Genomic DNA, 15,445 nt, shown 5'->3' with positions numbered 1-15,445 from the left:
TTAGAGACCATGTTGATGAAATTCATGGAAGCTTCAGAAAAAAGACATGATGTAGCTGACACTGCAATGGAAGAGCAAAGAACTATAATGAAGAATCATCACGCCATAATGATAGAGCAGCAGTCATTAATAAAAAGTCGGCAAGCCTCCATCAGTAACCTTGAAGTACAACTTGGTCAACTTACCACTTTGGTTAATGAGAAGATGTTCTTGAAAAATCCTGAAAATAAAATCCAATCTCACGTAATGGCCATAAACATTGAAGAAGAGGCGATTTCTGAGTTCCTAGAAGCCTTAGAAGTGGAGCCACAACAGCCCGATCCAAAGCCTAAGAAGCCGAAGCTCGAAAGTGAAGAATCTGCTGGAACACCCAGTTCACGTCGTGAGCCCGCCATGCTCACGTCGTGGGCTCAGTCTGAACAGAAGAAATCCGTATCTGTTCCAGCTTACAAACCACCTTTGCCATTCCCGTCTAGAGCTAACCTCAGTCCACTAGAGAGGGAACATCTGGAGTTTATCAAGCAATTAAAGGGTATTCCTATCAATACTCCTTTCATTGATTCCCTTGCAAAAATTCCCGAATATGCTAAGTTCTTACAAGACTTGTTAGACACTCGTCAACAATTAAAGGAGAATTCTAAGGTGATTCTAAGTGAGCAAAGCTCAAAAGCTGTGTTGGGAGAAGTACCTAAGAAGATGGGGGATCCTGGACGACTCACTCTTCCATGTGAGTTTGGGAATAATATGAAGATTTATGCTTTAGCCGATTCAGGGGCTAGCATAAATTTGATGCCTTACTCGTTTTACCAAAAATTAAATATTCAAAAGTTGAAGGCTACAAAGATGACTATTCACATGGCGAACCGTTCAGTAACGCAACCCCGGGGCATTGTGGAAGATATTTTAGTAAAAATTGGGAAATTTGTTTTTCCAATAGACTTTGTGGTATTGGATATGAAAGAAGATCCCAATGTACCGATTATTCTTGGTCGGCCGCTACTAAACACTGCTGGAGCTCTTGTTGATATTCGGGAGTCTAAGCTCACCTTGAGGGTTGGTAATGAAAAGGAAATTTTTGGGATAGAAGATGGCTTTCAAGGGAATCATGCTCAAGAAGAGGTTTTCAACATTGATGAAGACAATGAACTTGAAGAATTAGAGAAGCTCATGGAAGAAGAAATAACAACAATTCACCAAGTTAAAAGAACAAAACCAAGAGCATCTGTTCCATATTTAGTTGAAGTCATTGCCTACACGAGTCCAACTTCTTGGGTGAGCAAGGAAGATTATGAGATGACGAGTGATGAAGAAGAGGTTACTTCAAAAGTAACAATTCCAGTGGTGGAAGAAGAGAAGAATGTTATGGAGGGTAAGGAAGAGACTAAAGGGACCAAACGCAAGCTTGATGGAGACGAGGTCAAAGCTAAAAAGGAAAATTCGAAAAAGGCGTACAAAAGACGAGTTCAAGCTTACAAAAGGCGTTTCAAGGAACAAAAGATCCTATGTGGTGGATTCTTCGGATGACTCAACGTAGGAGGCAAGGAGTCCGGCTCATGACTCCAAGAAAAAGAAGCGCTTCTCGGGAGGCAACCCGAGTTTGGTTTGCAATTCTTTTTCTTTTCTTTTTAGTTTTTGCATTTTAGTTTAGAAGCATAGATCATATCATCCAACTCGCTTTATTCATAATTAAACACTGAGTGTGGGGTCCCTAAAAATGAAGTGGTAATAATTAAGAATTTAGTTAATAGACAAAATAAAAATAATTTTCGTACAGGATTCACAACGTGAACAGTTGGGGACTCACGACGTGAATTCTGAATAAACCGGATAATATACCATTAATGCGTATCAGCCCATTTTCTATTAAACTAATTGGCCCAAGACTAATCCATTTTTATGAGGGATGCATGGCCCAATATTAAGCCCAGACAGGACTCACGACGTGAATCCTTAAGGACTCACGACGCGAGTTTTGAAAAAAAACACGGGACCACAGATTAAAGGGTAAAGAACCAGTTGACCCCTTTTGTTTATTCCTCACGAAGTGAAACAACAAATCTGGTCCCCCCTTTGCTCCGATTTGGCCGACAACACTCCATTTTCGTTTTTGCTTACCTAATACTTCCATCTAAGGTAATGATTCTTAATTATTAAGTTTAATTTTTCTCTTATAGTTCAACTTAGGGTTAGGGTTTGTTAGTTAGATGAAATGTCGAATTTAATTCTTAAAATCTTGTAATAGCCTTGGAATGTTGATGCTTTGTGCTTGGGATTAGTATAGGAGTAAACCCCATTAATATTGTGTCCTGATTTGCCCCCTGATTTTCGCGATTTTGGTTGTTGAGTTACGAACTCACGACGTGAATCCTAAAGGATTCACAACGTGAATACTGGGACTGGACATTTTCAGTTCTGTTAATTTCTAATCTGTTGGGTTGTTTCTTTTGGATATGTATGTTGTTTTTCTTTTTCAGAAATGGCTCCCAGAAGAGAGATTCCAAGTGGAGTAGCAGGGTTACATCCATTTTACAACTTTCCAAGAACTACACCCAGGGATATCTATACGCGATGGAACAATCGGTTGGGATGGCTTTACAACCGGGAGTTTGCTATTGCCCCCACTATTCAGTGGGCACGGTTGCGGGAGGTTGGGCTGGTGGATCGGATGTCCCAATATCTTACTAAGATATTTTTGGGGGATGGATTTTCCTTCACATGAAAGGGGTGGTATAATTTGTTTGCAATCCAAGAGCGGGTCTATAAAGAGCTATGCGTGGAATTCTTTTCAACGGTGACATTCCATGAAAATGTCCAAGATCCTACTTTCCCGCAAGCTTTGGTTTTTCGTCTAGGAGGGGAATATCGGGAGTGCAGTTTGGTGGAGTTTTCACGCAGAATGGGGTTATACGAGGCTCATGAGGTCATAACTCATGAGTTTATTTTATTTTTGAGGGACGCCACACGTGGTTATGCGGATGGGGTTTCAGGACCGGAATTTTGGAGCAATATCCCGGCCGGTGTGTTCAATTCCGGTGTATCCCCCGAAAGTAGCATCAAATCACCGATACATCGCCTTATCCATCGCCTTATCACATTTTCTATTCATCACAAACGCCATGGTGATAAGGTTACTAAGGCCAACTTGTTCTTTTTGTGGTGCATTTTACAGCCCGACGTGTGCTGTAACATTCCGTATTTCTTGGCCCGATACTTGGCGGAGTATGCTACGAGTGCTCGTCCCGGGAGCCCCATTTGTGGAGGGCACTTTGTTACGCGCTTGGCCCGATCTTATGGCCTCATTGTTTCCAGTATCACTCGTTCTTTGACATGCATGGAGGGGAATGAGTTTGGTATGGGGTATTTAGAGACAATGAAGGTGGTCAAGAATTATGGGAGACATTGGGGAATTCTTGAGGATAATGATGATGGTGATGAGCAGCCGACCGACCAACCTGAACCACAACCGAGGCCGAGGCACAGGAACGTAAGAGGAAGGGGAGAAAGAGGGCAACCAATGTATCCACCCGCATCCATGGTAGGAGCACCTTTTGGGGGTGATATGGCTGGTTATTTTGACCAGTTATCTTTGAGAGTCAAATGGATTGGGGGCACCATGGAGAACGTCGTTCGACACCTTGGGGTGGAGTAGCCGCCTCATTTGGGGTATCACTACCCAATTTTCCCGAGGTGGACGGAGTATAGAGGACATGGAGGCGACGGAGCGGGCACTAGCGGGGTGAACGAGGATGATTGATCGTTTCTTTTAGTTTTATTATTTTAGTTTTGTTTGGTTTAGTTTTATTTTGTTTTTATTTTTATTTGTTTGGGATTGTAAAACTATTGAGATATTATGTTACTTTTCTCTTCTCGGTAGTTATTTTTCAGCATTGCTAGGAACGCATACAAAGGATGTCGAGATATGAGTGCATATGTGTTTAGCCGGGAGTGTTTAAAGTCGAGAGTCAAGACCTACAATTTAAAATGAGTGTGGGGTGAGTCAAGCGAGAAGAAAGTTAGAGAGAAGAGTCGAAATTCATAGAGTTAGAAGAGTCTTAATCCATTACGACATGGGGTTGAATATAAGAATTGAAAGAAAGGTTGGAAGAAAAATATTTCTGGGATTCCAGTTTTCACGTCGTGAGTACTTTGTTATTCACCTCGTGAGTCAGTATATGGTGGCTTTCCAGAACCCGCTTCACATCAGAATCACGTCGTGAATCTTCATAAACTCACGTAGTGACTTTGTAATTTTCACAAAAGGAGTCTTATTTTTCCATATTCATTATGTGGTTCACCACCATTCTTTTTGGGATTATTATGAAGATAATCATGGCTCATTTTCTTTACCATGCAATGTGGCGTATGCTTTCCCACATTGTTCTGTTCATTTTACACATTTTTCTGCACCACATTTGTTGAAGATTGAAGACTCGATTCCATATTTTGCCGGTACATTACTTATCTCGCTTGTTCAAGATCCAAGTTTCTATTTCTCAAAGTCTGTATTCAAGATGCACATTCCATCCGCACTTTTGGAGATGATCACGCCACTATCCCAGGGGAGTCTGTTCTTTTTTCTCCCTTCTCTTAATTTTTATATTATTTTAAGCATACAATGAGGGCATTGTATGAAATAAGTGTGGGGTAGGGGGTAGAAAAAGTAAATTGCTAGAAAAATTGAAAATTTTAAATTTTAGGCGTAGGTTTGAAATAATAATTTAATAATTTATTCTAGTAATAATAATTTAAACTTAAGTTGCTAGTGCTGCATTGGGATGATCCGATAAGAGTTCAAATGTTTAGTTGAGCCAACATACGTTATAGTGCATTTGTTGCCTCCCTTATTTTAGTGAAATCATGGAACAAAAACATAACCTCGCTTAGTTTGAGGGATGCAATATGTTTAGCAGCCTAAACTTGAAATGTATCCAGGAAAGCTATGTCTTAGCCAATAAAGGTTGAAGTTAAGCGCCCCTGCTTAAGCATGTAGGTTTTTGAGTGATATGAAAAAGTGAGTTATTCCTGTAAAAAAAAGAGAGAAATTACCAAAAAAGTGAAAATTTGAAGAATTTTTGGAGCATTAAAGTATCAAATCAAGAAGATCAAAGATCGAAAATTCTGAAGTTTCAAAAGTTGAAGATGCCAAAAATCATGAAAAAAGTGAATTCAAAGGAATCAGATATCAAACATCAAAGAAATGAAGAATTCAAGAGCTCCAAGTTGTGGTATCTTCTAAAAAGCTGTAATTCTCTAGTCTATGTATGCTTGGGTAGCTTTACAAAAATACCTTGAGGTTAGTAAGATTTCTGGGGATGGATTCGGAGGGTTGCATAAAATGAGCATTGTTCGAAAGATGTGGGCGAGTGTTTATGAAGATTGTGAGTATTTAAAGTATAGGGGGGTTACTTAGGAAAAATTTTAGACACAAATGCATGCGTTCAGGTCTTAGCATAATGGCTGAGCTGGAATTGGATTGTTCTATGTAATGCTAGTGATGAAGGTTTAAGTTTAAATAAGTGGATTTGCTTGAGGGCAAGCAAAGCCTAAGTGTGGGGTATTTTGATATTGCCATATTTATACATATTTTTAGGCAATATTTAAGTACATTTTTATATATATTTTGGTCATTTGCAAAGAATAATGGTACTTATAAGGTTAAATTATATTTTGCAGCCAAAAAGAAGACATTTTGAAGAAAGGGACTAGAAGCGTTAAAGGATGGAACTTTGGAGGTTGAAGGCTTGAAAGACAAGAAAAACACCCAAAAAAGACGTACTCACGACGTGAACAGTTGATGGTTCACGACGTGAGTGGAAAGAGTTAGAAGATAAGCATCCGGGTGAAGGAATCCTTGACGATCACGATTACCTCGAGTTCACGACGTGAGTTTTACATTCTCACGACGTGAACGGTGATTTTAGAGAAAATATATATACCCTTCTCCATTACGATTGGGGGAATTTTTGGCTGAAGAAAAAGGGTTCCTGGAGATGAAATTTAGAGGAAAAGAAGATCTGGAAATAGGTTTTAATACCAAGGAAGAAGAAGTTCATAATTTGGTTTAAAAGATTGGTACACTTAAACATGTCTTTGATTATAGTTTTTGTTTGTTTAGCTGTTAGTATGTCCAGCTAAATCTAGCTCCTTCTGTTAGCTAGATGAAGTTGGAACTCTTGGTTCTAATGCATTAGATTTGACTTTACTTGTTGGTGATATGCTTGTGTTGATTGATTTTACCTAGCATGCTTAGTTAATGATTTGATTGCTTTAAATTCTTGTTCTGTGTAGTTAGTGAACACAAATCTGCATGAATCTGAATACCTAATAACATAGTGAACACTAGTTTATTAGAGCTAAGATCAAACCAATCTTAGATAAGTAATTGAATCATTGAACTAAGCTGTGTTAGAGAACTCATATTATAACTGTAATTGTGTTTTGATTAATCAATCTTTCATGGCTCCAATCTTATTTAATAATTGATTCTGTGTTAACTATTGTATGACCATACATAGATTTATATGAATTGATTAATAATTAGTAGATTTAGAACTAAATTGCTAATACTTCTTAATTTGGTAACCAACAGTAATAGTCCTAGCTAATGTATAACCATTGAGTGAAAGCGGATTCAAACTAACAGAAGTGTTTTGTTTATTGATTGAGTTTTTGTTAAAGAATTAAGTTCATCTAAACTTGCAAAATTAGATAAAAACCCCTTTCTAGCTCGTTAGTAATTAAGTTAGTTTAGTAGTAAATAAATTAATTAGTCAACACTGTTCCCTGTGATCGACACCCGACTTACCAAACTATTTCTATAATTCGACTAGGTACACTGCCTAGGTGCATTTTAGTTAGTTAGTTAGTTAGGTTATAAATTATAAAATTAGTGGGTACTATCGTGCACATCAAGTTTTTGGCGCCGTTGTCGGGGAACGACTTAGTTTATTATTTATTTATTTGCTTTAGATTAACCGATCCTTTTTGTGGGATAAAACCTGCAAAAAGTTAATTTTCCAGCAAGGTTTGATTTTTTTCTTCTGTTACAGAACTCACGACGTGAGAATATAGTCTCACGACGTGAGAACTGTGATTTTTTAGTTTTCTTTAGTTTTTAGTTTATCTTTCTGTTTTAGTTCAGTTTTACGTTTTTATTTTGTTTAGTTTGCAGGAGTTCATGACCAGAGGCTCTAACACACCTTTGGTGCCACCACTTGAAGATCCGGAGTCATTCCTTCACAAAAATAAGAACAAGAACGCGAAGGAAGATCAAACGCCAAAGAAGACACCCTTGCAAGAACTAAAATCAGCATTTTCAAGGAAGTCGGGGAAGAAGACTAAGACAGTGGAATCAGGTTCAGCCTCAAAGGATAAGGGCAAAGTTGAAGAACTTGGTCCAATTCCTATTCCACACGAATCAGAATAGGAATCCGACACAGAATTTGGACTTTATACGAGTGAACCCGAGAACGAGCCGGAGAACGAGATGGCAAATATAGATGAGATGGCCATGGGAGACTACAAGAAGCGCATTCGAGATGATGTGGGGCCAGGTTTAGTACATCCTATGATTCCTGCCAATGCCACATTCGAGTTGAAGGGACATATCCTTACTGCACTTAAGGATATCCCATTTTACGGGAAGGATCACGAGGATGCTTTCAAACACTTCGACGAGGTGAACGATATTGCGGATTATTTTAATACTCCCAATATCCCAAGGGAGACAGCTTTGCTAAGGATGCTACCAGTCACTTTCAAGGGAGCAGCAAAAGACTGGTTGAAGGCACTCCGACCTGGTACAATCACCACATGGGCCCAATTGCGTGAGAGATTTCTAGATCAGTTTTGTCCACCCTCCAAAATCTCTAAACTCAAGAAGGCAATTGCCAACTTTGAGCAAAATCCAGGGGAGTCATTATACGAGGCATGGGAGCGCTACAAGGGGTTGTTAAGGAATTGTCCTCAACATGACCTAAAAGTCGCTCTATCGTAAATTCACTATTTACACTTCCCGGTATTGTGTCGGTTCCGTCGCGAAACTTCGACGGGTCATAACTTCTTCGTTATAACTCGGATTTCGGCGTTCTTTATATGTACGGAAACCTTGAGACATATTCTACAACTTGGTTAAGATTATTTATTCTAAATAATCTTCTATCAAAAAGTCATTTTTGACGCTTATTGTCTTTAAATTGACTAGCCCGGATCTACGGGGGTTACAGTTGAGTTGGATTTTCCCGATACTTCAGAAAAAGTGATGGAACTCGACGAGTCACATAGATGCACTCGACGAGTTTAGTCAACATGGACTGTTGACTTGAGCGTTGACTTTCGTTGACTTATAGGGTTTGGTGAACTGTGGGCCTTGGAGACCATGGAGGGGTAAAATGATTTTTTTCACCCTTTTTGAGATTTAGTTGAGGAGTTAGCTTAGCATCTCGGATTGGTTATTTAGATTTGCTTATTAGAGATAATTATATTGTGTAGGCGGAGTCTAGACTGTTCGTGGGGTGCTAGATCTACTTGCTTACTTCCGAAGTGAGTTTTCTCACTATACTTACCTGAGTGGTAATACTGAGTGACCAGAGGGTCTTATTTGAGTCATCGACTGGAGGGTCCTATGTGCTTATATTGAGTTATGTGATATTATGCATTTTGTCTTTGTGATATATGCTATATTATTCTGTGCTTTACTGAGTTAGGACTGAAGGGTCCTGTAACGCCCCGTTCCTGGTACGTATTTAATTTGATTAAATGTTTCTTTTTGGAAGAGCTACTCGGCGAGTTGTAGCCCTAACTCGCCGAGTAGATGTCGAGTTGGACGCGGGCTTTAAGTGGTCTACTCGGCGAGTCCACGCCTGTACTCGGCGAGTAGGCCAGTCAGGAGGAAACCCTAATACTTAGGGTTTGCACCCTATTTAAACATCCTTATAGCCCCATCTCAGCCTCCATCACCCTCAGAGCATTCCTTACCGAAACCCTAGCCTCCATTGGTGAGTTTGAGTGATTGTTGCCTTGTGAAGGGACTTTTGGTGCACATTGGAGCAAGTAGAAGAAGGGAGAGGTTGAAGAGTTCAAGGCAGGGGACTTAGATCCAGAACACATTCATTTGTGGTCATCCATTCTGGTAATAAAGTTTCCATCTTGATTATTGATCTATTAGATCTTGTTTGTCCCTAAATTGTTGCTTTTAAGCCCTAAAACCCCAAATCCTTTGTAGAGAAACCTTATGGTTGGGTTATACTTCAGATCTGGACTCTCATTACCTTCTAGAAGTGTTAAGTTTCAGTCATATTCATGATTAAGGCCCCTCTTGAGCTTAGAACCCCATTAAGAGCTTAGTTTGGACATTTGAAGCCCTTAAAGCTATGCATGCACGTAAAGTTTGCAACTTTACGTGATAAGCATGCCCTAGAAGCCTAGATCTGTGGTTTGGAGCCGCTGCATGGCTCAAATCAGGTCTGTATGGAAAAAGGACTGAATGAACTCGGCGAGTAGAACGTTGGACTCGACGAGTCCTATGAAGATAGCCGTGAACTCGGCGAGTTGGATGAGCAACTCGACGAGTCCGATGAAGATTGCCTTAGACTCGACGAGTTGTTCTTCAACTCGGCGAGTCGGATGAACTTGGACTCAGTATGTGTGCATCGAAGAAGAACGCGTCGAGTCTTCGCCAAGCTCGACGAGTAGAAACGTGTATAAAACTAGAACAGATGGAAGGGACTCGGCGAGTTGGCGAGCCAACTCGGCGAGTCCGGTCAACCAGGAAGTTGACTTTGACCAGGAAGTTGACTTTGACCAGGGGGTAAAATAGTCATTTTGCCCTGCGATTAGTTATCAGTATTTGATTTAGTGTTTTGGGATTTGTAGCCGGGGAGTTCCGGAGCAGCGGTCAGGCAGTTTCAGATTTAGAATCTCGACAGTCAGCGTTACGAGGTGAGTTTCCTTCCAGTAGGAACGGGTCTACGGCCACAATGCCGGCCCGTTTAGTTAGCAGTAGTTTCCGGACTTCGGTCCGATGCAGTTAGCCGGACTTCGGTCCGATGCAGGGGGCAAGGCCCCAGTCAGTCCGGACTTCGGTCCGATGCAGTTAGCCGGACTTCGGTCCGATGCAGGGGGCAAGGCCCCAGTCAGTCCGGACTTCGGTCCGATGCAGGGGGCAAGGCCCCAGTTAGTCCGGGCTTCGGCCCGATGCAGTTTCCGGACTTCGTTCCGATGCAGGGTGCAAGGCCCCGGTTAGTCCGGACTTTGGTCCGATGCAGTGGGCAAGGCCCAGTATGTGCTTTATATGTTATTGTATGGTATGTGGTAGTTTGGGGGAGCTCACTAAGCTTTGTGCTTACAGTTTCAGTTTTGGTTTCAGGTGCTTCCGCAAGTAAAGGGAAGAGCTCGGGATGATGGCATCGCACACACCACAACTTCAGTTTTAGTCCTGGGAGTTTGATCAGTTTATTTTGATATGAGATGATACAGTTTGATACAGTTTTATTACGATGTTTTACTATGGTTTGAGATATTTGACGTATGGTTTCTAAGATATGATGTTCAGTGCATGATTTTATTCATTAATTAAACGAAAATTTTTGGGTCGTATTTTTGGGATGTTACAAGTTGGTATCAGAGCCTTGGTTTGAGGGATTCAGGCACACTCTCGGGTGTGACTGGACTCAAACTGAGGAAATGGTAGAAAGATTTTCAAAATGTTTTCAAAAAGATTTTTGAAAAAGAAAACCTAAAAAGAAAAAGAGTTTTGAGAAAAGGAAAAGGGTGTGGTGCATGCGATCAACCGAGCTCAAGTAAGTACTCCCAAATTACCCATACAAGTTTGTGTTATGTTTATCAGTTCCAGTTTCAGTAGAACAACATGCTAGAATAGGACTAAGGATCTAGGAGGATGCCTTATGTGCCTGCTATATGTGTTTCAGCTTTATGAGAATTGCATGCTAGTATTGAGTAGACAGCAGTAGGATAGCCTATTTAGGTTATGCCTGATAATATGAGCTTAGCATTGTATGCTAGTACAGTTTCTCGTTATGAGGATAGATTTGCTTGAGTAGTTTCTTGTGTCTGAATGCTGCTTGCTTTGTGCTTTGTGGGACTCGGAGTAATGGGAGTTAGCCATTAGGTGAATACGTCACGTTACATGTGAACAGGGTTGAATAATCTCAGAGTGCTAGATCTGGCCCTATTGCGCAGCTCTTGTTTGAGTCTAACCGTTGTAGGGACGAGTCTCTTACTCGAAGGATTATCTGAGCCTCGCCACATGTGATGGTATTCAGGTAATGGCTAATTGGCATTACAAGGAGGCCTTCAGCAGCTGAGGATTGGATTGGGTAAAGCCAGAGATTTCCCTAGGGCAAGCCTAGGATGGGAGTAGCAGAGATCAGTAGCAGTAGTAGAAGTGACTTGGTGGAGTCGAGGCAGTACTTGAGGAAAGTACGGATAGATGTGGAAGGTAGTATGGGCCCATACTACTGAAAGCAGAGGATCCGTACTCGAATCAAGGAAAGCTGAGATGAGACCAGGAAACTTGAGGTAGTAGTGATCCCTCGAGATATATCAGTGTTCCTGACGTTTATTATGATGTGTTTTCAGAATGGTGGTTTTACGCCCTAGACCAGCAGTCGGCAGTTCAGGTGCCGGAGGGGGATCAGGATCAGGCCCGGAGGCCGGGCAGTTGGATGAGCAGACTAGGGAGTTTCTCTCTTCAGAGATTACTCGCACCATACTTGAGCAGACTCCTGTGATCTTCGGTTCGATCAAGGAGGGTATCTTGGAGTTGATGGATGAGAGGTTGAGCACCTTCCGTGCTAAGGTGGCGGCCATGATGGGGTCGCGCATGCTTACTTTCAGGGAGTTTTGGGCATGTGGAGCTCCAGATTACCACGGGGCGCGGGACCCCATAGCGAGTACTAGATGGTTGGCGGATGTGGCCAACGCTTTCCGCACGAGCAGGTGTCCCGAGGGGGACAAGGTCAGACTGGCGTCATGTCTTCTGAAGGACAGGGCACGAGATTGGTGGGAGGAGGTAGGGCATGTCATCGGGGATGACGCAGCGCTTGATGCCATGACTTGGGCTGATTTTACTACCAGGTTCAGAGCCGAGTTTGCACCGGTTATTGAGGTGCAACAGTTAGCCAGGGAGTTTCAGGACCTCACCCAGACTTTAGAGACAGTGGCGGAGATTACCGCCAAGTTCAGGGAGAGGGCTCTTCTCGTTCCTCAGTATACAGCTGATGAGGAAATGAAGAAGGCCCGTTATCATGAGATGTTGCAGAGTGATATCCGCCAGTTTGTGAGCCGGTCCAGCTGTAAAACGCTGGATGATATGATTGCGAGGGCTCGTGAGAGAGAGATAGATTTAGAGATGGAGAAAAAGAGGAAGCCAGAGGTGGTATCTGGCACAGGGAGTTCGGGCAAAAAGCCCAAGGTATCGGATCACAGATCTAGAGGAAAGCAGGGCCACAGTCGGTATGGCAAGTGTGGGAGATTGCACGATGGGGCGTGCAAGGCAGGTAGTGTCGGTTGCTATAAGTGCGGCCGGACTGGGCATATGAGCAGAGATTGTACAGCCACTACTACCGCCAGTACGACATCAGACCTGATTTGCTTTCAGTGCAATCAGAGGGGACATAAAAAGTCCCAGTGTCCGAGTTTAGCTGCTGCAGGGAAGGTGTCAGCACTTGCCCCTGCTACTTTGAGGATTACAGATGGCCGTCAGGGCCGAGTTGAGACGCCGGTGGCGAAGAGTAGGGCTTTTCAGTTGACAGCGGAGGAGGCGCGAGCGACTCCTGACGTGGTGACGGGTATGTATTTTTCCCTTATCTCTGCATTTAGTATTTATTGTTTCTTATGGTTATATGTTTTGTATAGGGTCGTTCTCGGTGAACGGCATATCAGCCACAATATTGTTTGACTCGGGGGCTACCCGATCATTCGTCTCTCTTGCACTTAGCAAGAGGTTTAGCAGAGCTCCAGGGGAGCTAGATTGTCCACTTGAGGTTGAGATAGCAGCTGACAGGACCGTTAGGGTTGCGAGGGTACACAGAGGATGTTCCCTTCAGTTGTTTGATGAGCAGTTTCCGGTAGACTTGGTCCATATTCCCCTGCGAGGGAATAAGGTCATAGTAGGCATGGATTGGCTGAGTCCTAATGGGGCGGTGATAGATTGTGGCTACAGTTGGTGAGGGTTCGCACTCCCAGTGGGGGGGAGTTAGTGATTCAGGGCGAGAAGCCACAGCGCGGACCAGTTCTGTGTTCAGCAGCGAGAGCGAGGCGCTACTTCCAGCAGGGTTGCGCCGGTTATATTGCCTATGTTTTAGATGCCCGGGAGAAGGGCAAGACGACGGTTGATGATGTTCCGGTAGTGCGAGACTACCCGGATGTATTTCCAGAGGATTTGCCTGGAATACCTCCCGAGAGGCAGGTCGAGTTCAGGATTGACCTGATCCCTGGTGCAGCTCCGATAGCCAAGGCACCGTATCGGTTGGCTCCCCCAGAGATGCAGGAGTTGTCTACGCAGCTGCAAGAGCTGCTAGACAAGGGTTTTATCAGGCCGAGCAGTTCGCCCTGGGGAGCGCCGATTTTGTTTGTAAAGAAGAAGGACGGGTCACACCGTATGTGTATAGATTACTGGGAGTTGAATAAGGTAACGGTGAAGAACCGTTACCCACTCCCGAGGATAGATGATTTGTTTGATCAGCTACAGGGAGCGTCTTGGTTTTCCAAGATCGATTTATGCTCCGGGTATCATCAGATGCGAGTCAGAGATGAGGATGTGCAGAAGACTGCTTTCAGGACCCGTTATGGTCATTATGAGTTTGTGGTGATGCCGTTCGGGCTCACCAACGCTCCAGCCGCGTTCATGGACCTCATGAACCGCGTATGAAGACCAATGCTGGATCGGTCTGTGATAGTGTTCATTGATGATATCTTGGTTTATTCCAAGACCCAGGAGCAGCACGAGGAGCACCTGAGGGAGGTGCTAGAGACGTTGAGGAGGGAGAGACTTTTTGCGAAGTTCTCCAAGTGCGAGTTCTGGTTGCGCGAGGTGCAGTTCCTTAGTCACCTCGTCAATCAGAAGGGTATTCTAGTAGACCCGGCCAAGATAGAGGCCGTGATGCAGTGGGAGGTCCCGAAGTCTCCATCTGAGATTCGGAGCTTCCTAGGTTTGGCAGGGTACTACAGGAGATTCATCCAGGATTTCTCCAAGATAGTTGTACCGCTCACCCGACTGACTAAGAAGTCGGTGGTGTTTCGCTGGGGGCCTGAGCAGCAGGCAGCATTCGAGACCCTTAGACAGAGATTGTGCGAGGCACCGATTCTTACCCTGCCAGAGGGAGTAGAGGATTTCGTGGTCTACTGTGATGCTTCGATCACAGGTATGGGAGCATTGCTGATGCAGCGAGGACGTGTGATAGCTTACGCCTCGAGACAGTTGAAGCCTCACGAGGCTAACTATCCTACACATGATTTAGAGTTGGGGGCAGTGGTGTTTGCTCTCAAGATTTGGAGACATTACCTCTATGGGGTCCGTTGTACCATTTACACGGATCACAAGAGTTTGAGGTACCTCATGGATCAGCCGAATCTGAACATGAGGCAGAGGCGATGGTTAGATGTGTTGAAGGATTACGATTATGAGATCCTTTATCACCCAGGGAAGGCCAATGTGGTGGCCGACGCCCTGAGCCGCAAGGCGGCAGCAGCCCCGATCAGGGATATATGTCTGAGGATGACAGTGATTACTCCATTGTTGGAGCAAATCAGAGAGGCATAGGTTGAGGGCCTCAAGGAGGAGAGGCAGAAGTGTGAGAGGATCATGGGTCGAGTAGCTTCCTTCGACTATGACAATCGAGGATTGTTGACCCTTCATGGGAGAGTTTGGGTGTCGTATTGGGGAGGAGTACGGCAGGTACTGATGGATGAGGCCCACAAGTCCCGATTTTCCATCCATCTAGGGGCGACGGAGATGTATAGAGATCTTCGACCCTATTATTGGTGGCCCTGCATGAGGCGGGATCTCGCCTGGTATGTGGAGAGATGCCTGACCTGCAGGAAGGTCAAGGCAGAGCACCAGAGGCCTCACGGCAAGATGCAGCCGTTAGATATTCCAGTGTGGAAATGGGAAGACATTACCATGGATTTCATCACTAAGCTTCCCAGGACCGCACGTGGAGTGGATTCGATTTGGGTCATTGTGGATCGGTTGACGAAGAGTGCTCATTTTATACCGATCCAGGAGAGTATATCGGCGGAGAAGCTAGCCGATATTTATGTGCGAGAGGTTTTGGCACGGCATGGAGTGCCTGTTTCAGTGGTGTCAGACCGAGACGTCCGTTTTACTTCCAGATTCTGGAAGCGGTTTCACGACGAGATGGGGACTCGTCTCCATTTCAGCACCGCTTTCCACCCTCAGACGGACGGGCAGAGCGAGAGGACG

The 15,445-nt window shown here is 43.7% G+C and overlaps 1 non-coding gene across 1 annotated transcript; it reads right to left on the bottom strand.

Annotated features, from left to right (window-relative positions):
* Positions 1 to 7,870: 7,870 nt before the first annotated feature.
* On the bottom strand, positions 7,871 to 7,977 carry LOC145168204 (small nucleolar RNA R71). Its single transcript, XR_013741775.1, has one exon. It is a non-coding gene; the product is annotated as a small nucleolar RNA R71 (small nucleolar RNA).
* Between the last annotated feature and the right edge of the window lie 7,468 nt (positions 7,978 to 15,445).

The sequence above is a fragment of the Lactuca virosa genome, chromosome 3, assembly GCF_052849685.1.
Source record: "Lactuca virosa cultivar CGN04683 chromosome 3, Lactuca_virosa_CGN04683_v6, whole genome shotgun sequence".
Taxonomy (NCBI): Eukaryota; Viridiplantae; Streptophyta; class Magnoliopsida; order Asterales; family Asteraceae; genus Lactuca; species Lactuca virosa.
This window is presented reverse-complemented; position numbering and strand designations above follow the sequence as displayed.